Source organism: Salmo salar, chromosome ssa10, assembly GCF_905237065.1.
Source record: "Salmo salar chromosome ssa10, Ssal_v3.1, whole genome shotgun sequence".
NCBI classification, from domain to species: domain Eukaryota; kingdom Metazoa; phylum Chordata; class Actinopteri; order Salmoniformes; family Salmonidae; genus Salmo; species Salmo salar.
In genome coordinates, this window is record NC_059451.1 from 32,004,099 (window position 1) to 32,015,451 (window position 11,353).

At 44.8% G+C, this 11,353-nt stretch overlaps 1 long non-coding RNA gene across 1 annotated transcript; it reads left to right on the forward strand.

Moving 5' to 3' along the window:
- Positions 1-8,530: 8,530 nt before the first annotated feature.
- LOC123724606 (uncharacterized) lies at positions 8,531-10,423 on the forward strand. The gene is made up of 4 exons (XR_006757146.1): positions 8,531-8,634; positions 9,887-9,931; positions 10,019-10,079; positions 10,227-10,423. It is a non-coding gene; the product is annotated as an uncharacterized lncRNA (long non-coding RNA).
- Positions 10,424-11,353: the final 930 nt, after the last annotated feature.

An 11,353-nucleotide genomic window follows, 5' to 3' on the forward strand; every position in this document is an offset into this window, starting at 1 on the left:
CGGTTGAAGAGCATGCATTTAGTTTTACTTGTGTTTAGGAGCAGTTGGAGACCACGGAAGGAGAGTTGAATGGCATTGAAGCTCATCTGGAGGGTTGTTAACACAGTGTCCAAAGAAGGGCCAGAAGTGTACAGAATGGTGTCGTCTGCGTAGAGGTGGATCAGAGATTCACCAGCAGCAAGAGCGACATCATTTATGTATACAGAGAAAAGAGTTGGCCCAAGAATTGAACCCTGTGGTACCCACATAGAGACTGCCAGAGGTCCAGACAGTAGGCCCTCCGATTTGACACACTGAACTCTGTCAGAGAAGTAGTTGGTGAACCAGGCGACGCAATCGTTTGAGAAACCAAGGCTACTGAGTCTGCCGATGAGGATGTGGTGATTAACAAAGTCAAAAGCTTTGGCCAGGTCAATGAATACGGCAGCACAGTATTGTTTCTTATCGATGGCGGTTACGATGTCGTTTAGGACCTTGAGCGTGGCTGAGGTGCACCCATGACCAGCTCTGAAACCAGATTGCATAGCGGAGAGGGTGCGGTGGGATTCGAAATGGTCGGTAATCTGTTTGTTAACTTGGCTTTCGAAGACCTTAGAAAGGCAGGGTAGGATGGATATAGGTCTGTAGCAATTTGGGTCAAGAGTGTCACCTCCTTTGAAGAGGGGGATGACAGCAGCTGCTTTCCAATCTATGGGAATCTCAGACGACACGAAAGAGAGGTTGAACAGGCTAGTAATAGGGGTTGCAATAATTTCGGCAGATAATTTTAGAAAGAAATGGTCCAGATTGTCAAGCCCAGCTGATTTGTAGGGGTCCAGATTTTGCAGCTCTTTCAGAACATCAGCTGAATGGATTTGGGAGAAGGAGAAATGGGGGAGGCTTGGGTGAGTAGCTGTGGGGGGTGCAGTGCTGTTGAATGTAGTAGGGGTAGTTAGGTGGAAAGCATGGCCAGCCGTAGAAAAATGCTTGTTGAAATTCTCAATTATAGTGGGCTTATCGGTGGTGACAGAGTTTCCTATCCTCAGTGCAGTGGGCAGTTGGGAGGAGGTGTTCTTATTCTCCATGGACTTTACAATGTCCCAGAACTTTTTAGAGTTGGAGTTGCACGAAGCGAATTTCTGTTTGAAAAAGCTAGCCTTGGCGTTTCTAACTGCCTGTGTGTATTGGTTTCTAACTTCCCTAAAAAGTTGCATATCGCGGGGGCAGTTCGATGCTAATGCAGAACGCCACAGGATATTTTTGTGTTGGTTAAGGGCAGTCAGGTCTGGGGAGAACCAAGGGCTATATCTGTTCCTGGTTCTAAATTTCTTGAAAGGGGCATGCTTATTTAAGATGGAGAGGAAGGCATTTAAAAAAAATAACCAGCCATCCTCTACTGACGGGATGAGGTCAATATCCTTCCAGGATACCAGGGCCAGGTCAATTAGAAAGGCTTGCTCGTTGAAATGTTTCAGGGAGCGTTTGACAGTGATGAGTGGAGGTCGTTTGACCGCTGACCCATTACGGGTGCAGGCAATGAGGCAGTGATCGCTGAGATCTTGGTTGAAAACAGCAGAGGTGTATTTAGAGGGCACGTTGGTCAGGATGATATCTATGAGGGTGCCAGTGTTTGCGGCTTTGGGGTTGTACCTGGTGGGTTCATTAATAATTTGTGTGAGATTGAGGGCATCAAGCTTGGACTGTAGGATGGCTGGGGTGTTAAGCATGTCCCAGTTTAGGTCACCTAGTAGCACGAGCTCTGAAGATAGATGGGGGGCAATCAGTTCACATATGGTGTCCAGAGCACAACTAGGGGCCGAGGGGGGTCTATAGCAGGCGGCAACGGTGAGAGACTTGTTTTTGGAGAGGTGGATTTTTAAAAGTAGAAGTTCAAACTGCTTGGGTACAGACCTGGATAGCAGGACAGAACTCTGCAGGCTATCTCTGCAGTAGATTGCAACACCGCCCCCCTTGGTCGTTCTATCTTGTCTGAAAACGTTGTAGTTAGGGATGAAGATTTCAGAGTTTTTGGTGGACTTCCTAAGCCAAGATTCAGACACAGCTAGGACATCCGGGTTGGCAGAGTGTGCTAAAGCAGTGAATAAAACAAACTTAGGGAGGAGGCTTCTAATGTTAACATGCATGAAACCAAGGTTATTACGGTTACAGAAGTCATCAAAAGAGAGCGCCTGGGGAGTAGGAGTGGAGCCAGGCACTGCAGGGCCTGGATTCACCTCTACATCCCCAGAGGAGCAGAGAAGAATAAGTATGAGGGTACGGCTAAAAGCTATAAGAATTGGTCGTCTGTGACGTCCAGAATAGAGAGAAAAAGGAGCAGGTTTCTGGGGGCGATAAAAATAGCTTCAAGGTATAATGTACAGACAATGGGATGTGAGTACAGAGGAGGTAAACCTAGGCATTTAGTGATTATGAGAGAGATATTGTCTCTAGAAACATCATTGAAACCAGAAGATGTCATAGCATGTGTGGGTGGAGGAACTGAGAGGTTGGATAAGGTATAATGAGCAGGGCTAGAGGCTCTACAGTGAAATAAGCCAATAAACACTAACCAGAACAGCAATGGAGAAGGCATATTGACATTAAGGAGAGGCATGCTTAGCCGAGTGATCAAAGGGTCCAGTGAGATTCAGACAGCTAGCCGGGCCATAGGTAGCAAGCTGGTGGAAGATGGGAGGGAGGTCTGTTTTTAGCCACCTCGTGCGTTTCCGTCTGTGGGTTAGTGGGGTTCCGTGTGGAAGGGGGGACCAGTCCAAGTTGGCAAAATAGTTAGTTATAGTGGCCCAAGAAAAGTGTCCGATAGACCTATTCAGATCGCAGCCGAAAAGACAGCTAACGATTAGCGGGCCGCAGATGGGCGATCAGGTTACGTCGCGACGGAGGGGCCAGTTGGATAACTCCCTCGGGCAGATAACGTCGGTGGTCCAGTCGTGAAGACCCGATGGGGCTCCGCATCGGCAGTAAAACGGGTCAGGATAGGTGAGTTGTAGCCCAGGAGACACTTCAGCTGGCTAGCTCAGGAATAGCCCAGGAGTGGCTGACGGAACTCTTCAGCTGGCTAGCTGGCTAGCTCCGTAATAATGTGTGTTAATTCCGTGACCGACGTTGCCAATAGTCACTCAGGTAGCAGCTAGTTAGCTGCAAGATCCAGGTGTAAATGTCCAGAGCCTGCGGTAGAAATCGGGGAAAGGAGAGAGAATAGGTCCGGTATGCTCTGGTCTGAGTCGCGCTGTACAAAAACTGGCGATAGTTAACCAGGATGTGGGTAGGTTTCTGAGGTCTTATTGCCAGGACCGGCCGGGGGAGTGGGCAGCGTTCGTGCCCTGGGCAGAGATAGCTCAGAATTCGCTCCGCCACTCCTCCACTAACCTCTCTCGCTTTTTGTGTGTGTTGGGGTATCAGCCCTTGGCATCAGAGTCAGACCGAGGCTCCTGCGGTGGACTATTGGTTCCGGCGTGCGGAGGAGACCTGGGACGCCGCTCACGTCGACCTTCAGCACGCCGTTCGACGCCAGAAAATTGGCGCAGACCGTCACCGCAGTGAGGCCCCGGTGTTCGCACCTGGGGACAGGGTCTGGCTCTCGACCAGAAACCTGACCCTCCGCCTGCCCTGCCGGAATCTGAGTCCGCGGTTTGTGGGGCCGTTTAAAGTCCTGAGGAGAGTGAACAAGGTATGTTATAGGTTAAAGCTTCCCCCCAATTACCGCATTAACTCCTCGTTCCATGTGTCTCTCCTCAGTCTGGTGGTGGCTGATCCGCTCCAGGAGAATGAGGTGCGGGAGATTCCTCCGCCCCCTCTGGACATTGAGGGGGCCCCGGCGTACTCCGTTCGATCCATCCTGGATTCGAGACGTCGGGCGAGGGGCCTTCAGTACCTCGTGGACTGGGAGGGGTATGGTCCGGAGGAGAGATGCTGGGTTCCGGTGGAGGATGTGTTAGATCCTTCCCTGCGAGAGTTCCATCGTCTCCATCCGGATCGCCCTGCACCTCGTCCTCCGGGTCGTCCCTGAGGCCGGTGTCGACGCGCTGCTGGAGCCGCGCGTCGGGGGGGTACTGTCACGACTTCTGCCGAAGTCGATGCCCCTCCTTGCACGGGTGGTGCTCGACGGTCGACGTCACCAGTCTTCTAGCCATCATTGATCAGTTTTTCATTTTCCATTGGTTTTGTCTTGTCTTCCATCACACCTGTTTCCAATCCCATTAATTACTTGTGTATTTAACCCTCTGTTTCCCCTCATGTCCTTGTCGTATAAAAAAAATACACTTGTGTGTTTTTGGTGTGGCTGAAAAAACCAAATCCACTAATTTGAAGGGGTGTCCACATAGTTTTGTATATATAGTGTATCTCATTTTCACACACACCCACTGACAAAAGCATTCCAAGCACATTCCAGTAAACTATTAGACACATTTTAGCATTATACTACCTATAGCCAATTGTAATTAAAAACATTGTTAAAGTGTGCAAAATTCTAAATACAAAAATCGTAATATTAAACATTCATGAAAATACAAGTGTCTTAAATCGTTTAAAAGCTTAACTTCTTGTTAATCCAACCGCTTTGTCCAATTTCAAAAAGGCTTTACGGCGAAAGCATACCATGCGATTATCTGAGGACAGCGTCCCGCATACACCAGCATTAAAAACATTTTCCAAACCAGCAGAGGCATCACAAAAATCAGAAATAGCAATAAAATAAATCACTTACCTTTGAAGATCTTCCTCTGTTTGCAATCCCAAGGGTCCCAGCTACACAACAAATGGTCGTTTTGTTCGATGAAGTCCTTTATATCCCAAAAAAGTCAGTTTAGTTAGCGCGTTTGATTCAGTAAATCCACCCGTTCCACTCGTTCAACATGCGGACAAAGGAATCCCAAATGTTACTGGTAAACTTCGTCCAAACAAGTCAAACAACGTTTCTAATCAATCCTTAGGTATCCTAATATGTAAATAAATGATTCAATTTAAGACTGAATGTAGTATGTTCAATACCGGAGATAAATAACGAAGTGTGCGCCCTCATCCACACGCACCACAAGACTACAGTCCAAATGAGAGCCACCTTGAAAAACTACAACTACTAACTCATTTTTCAAAAAACAAGCCTGAAACCCTTTCTAAAGACTATTGACATCTAGTGGAAGCCATAGGAACTGCAATCTGGGAGGAATTCATTTGAATATCCCATAGACAAGCATTGGAATGGCATGTGACCTCAAAAAAACACATTTCCGGATGGATTCTCCTCAGGTTTTCGCCTGCCATATCAGTTCTGTTATACTCACAGACATTACTTTAACAGTTTTAGAAACTTCAGAGTGTTTTCTATCCAATGGTACCAATTATATGCATATCTTAGCTTCTGGGCCTGAGTAACAGGCAGTTTACTTTGGGCACGTCAGTCATCCGAACTTCCGAATACTGCCCCCTAGCCTTAAGAAGATTTATACTTGCCATTTTAAGAGAATGGTCTCTCAAAAAAAAAATTGGTTGGTTTTTCTTTGGTATTTCTCCTACCATATCTATTGTGTTATATTCTCCTACATTATTTTAAGATTTCTACAAACTTCAAAGTGTTTTATTTTCAATGGTACCAATTATATGCATATCCTGGCTTCAGGGCCTGAGCAACAGGCAGCTTACTTTTGGCACGTCATTCAGGCGGAAATTGAGAAAAAGTGCCCTAGCCCAACAGTGCAGTTCAAGAAGAGTTAAAATATTTACCAGATTAACTAAAGTAAAAAAATTATAAAAAGTAACACAATAAAATAACAATAATGGGGGTTCTGGTACCGAGTCAGTGTGTGGGGGTATAGATTAGTTGAGGTAATTTGTACATGTAGGTAGGGGTGAAGGGACTATGCATAGATAATAAACAGCGAGTAGCAGCAGTGTACAAACAAATGGGGGGGTGTCAATGTAAATATTCCGGTTGCCATTTGATTAATTGTTCAGCAGTCTTATGGCTTGGGGGTAAAAGCTGTTAAGGAGCCTTTTGGTCCTAGACTTGGCGCTCCGGTACCGCTTGCCGTGCGGTAGCAGAGAAAACAGTCTATGACTTGGGTGGCTGGAGTCTCTGACAGTTTTATGGGCTTTCCTCTGACACCGCCTATTTTAAAGGTCCTGGATGGCAGGAAGCTTGGCCCCAGTGATATACTGGGCCATACGCACTACACTCTGTAGCGCCTTACGGTCAGATGCCGTGCAGTTGCCATACCAGGCGGTGATGCAACCGGTCAGGATGCTCTCGATGGTGCAGCTGTATAACTTTTTGAGGATCTGGGGACCCATGCCAAATCTTTTCAGTCTCTTGAGGGGGAAAAGGTTTTGTCGTGCCCTCTTCACGAGGTCTTGCTCACATCGGCTACAGAGAGCGTTAACACACAGTCATCCAGAACAGCTGGTGCTCTCGTGCATGCTTCAGTGTTGCTTGCCTCGAAGCGAGCATAAAAGGCATTTAGCTCATCTGGTAGGCTCGCGTCACTGGGCAGCTCACGTCTGGGTTTCCCTTTGTAGTCCGTAATAGTTTTCAAGCCCTGCCACATCCGACGAGCGTCAGAGCCGGTGTAGTAGGATTCAATCGTAATCCTGTATGACGCTTTGCTTGTTTGATGGTTCGTCTGAGGGCATAGCGTGATTTCTTATAAGAGTCCGGATTAGTGTCCCGCTCCCTGAAAGCGGCAGCTCTAGCCTTTGGCTCGATGCAGATGTTGCCTGTAATCCATGACTTAATTTGTTCCCATTGAAAACACAGATTAACTATCTTGAGTTAATTATAAATATCTTTGACTCCGCTACACATCTCAGCTAATCATTAACTCTGGACAGAGCTTGTGCCATGGCAACAGTTGATGTGTAAACAGCTTTCGCCATTCATAGTTCCCCCTTCCTGTTGTCCTGTTGTGTTGTCACAGAACAACAGGGACCAGGGAAGGAAGAGGCATAATGGCTGAACTCTGATGTCCAACTGTCACTACTTCTTCATCCAGTCATTCAAAGACATTAGCAAAATGTATTGTCACAGAGTTGCCAAAGAAGTAAAACTGATAAAGTTGATCATTCCTGAAGAGACTAGTTTGGCAGAGCAGAGAGTGGGAGAGAAGAAACAGGGTCGCAGTTCAAGGTAAGGACAGAGGGAGGGGAAGATGATAGAGAGAGGAAATAGAGAATGTGATCAAGCATCCTATAGCTGTAGCAGTAAGTAAGCCTTATCTGAACACAACTTGTCTTCTAGTAAATACCGCTCTCATGAAAGCCACCTGTAAATGAACATGCACTATGTGGAAGAGCCCGCTCTGTTGGAATAACAGTTTTTATATACAGTATCTCTGGTTGTCAACAATCGAACTTGTGGCTGGGACTTTCCTTGGAAGGTTTGGCTTTTCTTTTAGAGTCTGTGGCATTGAGCCACTTTAAGATGCTCAGATACACACAGATAAACATCACTGGACGTTCTGGTGACATGAGGTGTTCATTGTTTCTAAAAGTATATCTTTCCCGTTCTCCTTCTCTCTAAAAAGCTCTTTCAATCACGGGGAGGAAGAAGACAAAATGCCACAATTGAAGCCAGATGAAAGAAGACAAGAGTGAAGAGTGAATGTCATAGAGTCTAACTTCCTCTCATTATGCAATAAGAGCGCGGTGTGTCAGCGTTCGACTTCATCTTATTATCCAATAAGGAAGCAGCATGTCAGTGGTATCCCCAGGGGACGGCAGACATAAACATAGCCCAAAGTTTGGATTCACAATCACATACACGCCCCTACACACACACACATACACACACATACACAGTCTATTCCAGGCCTTTTTACTGAATCTAGAGCTCAGCAGCCAGAGGCATGGTATGTGTATTGTAAACACAGCCACGGAAAGTGAGTGAGCGAGAGACAAGTGGAGGAGAGCTTGACTTCCTACTCTGCCTCTTGTCTAGGCCACAGGAGGACACACTCAGTAGAAACACTGCAGCACTGGCAGCACAGCAGCATGGTTACACAACTCACCCTTTTCAGAATTTAGATATAAAGTTCAAAAAAACATTGTTGTTGAAGAGCTGCCAACAGGAAGTCACTGGATGTCTACTGAATAATTGTCAAATACACCCAAAAATATAAGACGATTTGTTACTATTGCAGCATTTACCAACATAATGAATAAAAAGTATGAGCCTATGAATAGTAGCGACTGATCAGATAACAACCTGGTAGTGTTGTAGTGTAACTGGAACTGTACATTCCAAGTGATTTTGGGGTGTGGACCGCACCCTCCTAAGGATGACTGGCTGCACCCAGGGGGAATCCCACTGCACACACCACATCATTTCAACGTGGATAATTGGGCAATATTTGGTTGAGACGTTGATCAATGAGATTACAACCTATATTCACCCACTCATAAAGACAGCCAAAAGTTGGTGTAATTTCAACCATCTAAAAGCACAACCAAAGTCCAATGGAAAAACAATGTCAGATTTTTGGTTTAGTTCTCACCCAAATGTCTATCACTGTTTAACCCGAACCCTTCCGGTGTCCAAGTTCAAGATCACCCAAATTGAGGTAAACGTCGAAGGTATCAACGTCAACAAAAGCAAATCTTAATCGAACATAACCTACATGGATAAAACTATAAACCATGGAAGTAAGTGAGACTGTCATTATGCATAATGTACTTTGTAATATTCATGCTATACCAGTGCAGTGATATAGTTTTATATGACCAACTGTCTTCCCTGTGGCTAAGTTGGTAGAGCATGGTGTTTGCAATGCCAGCATGGTGTGTGCAATGCCAGGGTTGTGGGTTTGATTCCCACGGGGGGCCAGTACAAAAAAAATATTAAAAAATTTATGAAATGTATGCATTCACTACTGTAAGTCGCTCTGGATAAGAGCGTCTGCTAAATGACTAAAATGTAACTAACACACCGATGTTAATTAGCACCCATTTGCACGTGAGCTAGCTAATTGCTCACAATGAGGGAATCTTATGGACAAATTTGCCTACTTGAGCAGTAAGCTTAGGTTTACATGTACCGTTATGTAATCGATTTGAATGTTGATTTTCTGTGTTTCTTCAATGTATGCCTTATGGTTGGCTGACTATAAGTGTGTATCGTTGATGCCATTCCCAGTTACACAGCGAGTCTACACAGCCTACACATAATATTTACAATAATGAAATCACCTGGTCCCAACATACTTGGCAAGTCAAGAAAAGGCATTGTAACATGTCCACACTGCAAACTGATGTTAAATAAGAAACTTAAAAACACATTTACGAAGAAAGCTTATAAACAATGTCCAAGGAAAGATCATTGGCATGTGTAACGGCTGTCTGAAGAGAGAGTAGACCAAGGTGCAGTGGAGTTAGTGTTCATCATAGACGTTTAATTGATGAAAGAACACTATACAAAAAAAACAGGAAAACCGACAGCCAAACAGTACTGACAGGTAACACACTGAACAGAAACAATTACCCACAAAACCCAAAGGAAAAACATGCTCCTTATGTGTGACTCCCAATCAGCAACAACGAACTTTAGCTGTGCCTGATTGGGAGCCACACACGACCCAAAACAAAGAAATACAAAAACATAGAAAAAGGAACATAGAACGCCCACCCAATGTAACACCCTGGCCTAACCAAAATAAAGAACAAAAAACCCCTCTCTATGGCCAGGGCGTTACAGCATGTGACTACATTGATGTGAGATATGGTGTGTTTGCAGTCGAAAATACATTTTATGGTCCAGCAACACCCATACATGTTGTGAAAAATACTTGGTCTTCTACATATTGAAATATATGGGGGGGTATTATTATTATTTACTAGTATCATTATTGTTGTTATCATAACTATCAAACTTAACAACCTACTCGTTCTTAACTTACAGTACGCTCTGTACATTGCAATGGAAGCATCGTGTGATTTCCCTGAGGTATGTAAAAATTATGAAATTCTCATCACTAGTGGATATAATGTTTTTTGGATACTCATCTGATTGTGTGATTTTCTTTTTCAAAAGAAAACATGCAGCAAATTGGGTGATGGTGGTGCCTAGTTCTTCTGCAGAACTTTCCCATGCCGTAAGTCTTGAACATTATAAAACTTTTCATTTGCATCCTTAAAATCACTTTTTTCACTGTAGCCAGACTGACCTGAATATATGTTCATATTGAATGTATGTAATGTATGTCATTCACTCACTAAGGTCTGATGTCTTTTTCTTCAAGGAAGCAGATGTTCTTCTAAGGGACACCCTAGAGACAGCAACTCCAAACATTTAAAGGCACAGTTTCCCTCCCTAGTGTAATTGGGATGGACAGGGAAGACCGCATTACAACCCTTAAAGAACTACGGTTGTATGATGGAGGGGGAAGACCACATTACAACCCTTAAAGAACTACGGTTGTATGATGGAGGGGGAAGACAGCATTACAACCCTTAAAGAACTACGGTTGTATGATGGAGGGGGAAGACCGCATTACAACCCTTAAAGAACTACGGTTGTATGATGGACGGGGAAGACCGCATTACAACCCTTAAAGAACTACAGTTGTATGATGGAGGGGGAAGACCGCATTACAACCCTTAAAGAACTACGGTTGTATGATGGACGGGGAAGACCGTATTACAACCCTTAAAGAACTACAGTTGTATGATGGAGGGGGAAGACCGCATTACAACCCTTAAAGAACTACGGTTGTATGATGGACAGGGAAGACCACATTACAACCCTTAAAGAACTACGGTTGTATGATGGACGGGGAAGACAGCATTACAACCCTTAAAGAACTACGGTTGTATGATGGACGGGGAAGACCGCATTACAACCCTTAAAGAACTACGGTTGTATGATGGAGGGGGAAGACCGCATTACAACCCTTAAAGAACTACGGTTGTATGATGGACAGGGAAGACCACATTACAACCCTTAAAGAACTACGGTTGTATGATGGACGGGGAAGACAGCATTACAACCCTTAAAGAACTACGGTTGTATGATGGACGGGGAAGACCGCATTACAACCCTTAAAGAACTACGGTTGTATGATGGAGGGGGAAGACCGCATTACAACCCTTAAAGAACTATGGTTGTATGATGGACAGGGAAGACAGCATTACAACCCTTAAAGAACTACGGTTGTATGATGGCCTGGATGAAGAGGAAAATATTATCCTCAAGGAACCATTCATGTTCCAGTTCCAGAGAGATTATGAGATGTTCTATGTGGAGGCAGTTAACAAGAAGAACATCACTGTCTTTGCCTCTTTTGAGGAGCAGGAGTGAAGCCATTTTTGAGGAGTGGTCAAACCTTGTTTTTGTCTGCTGTGTTAATTGTTAATTGTGTTATGTTGT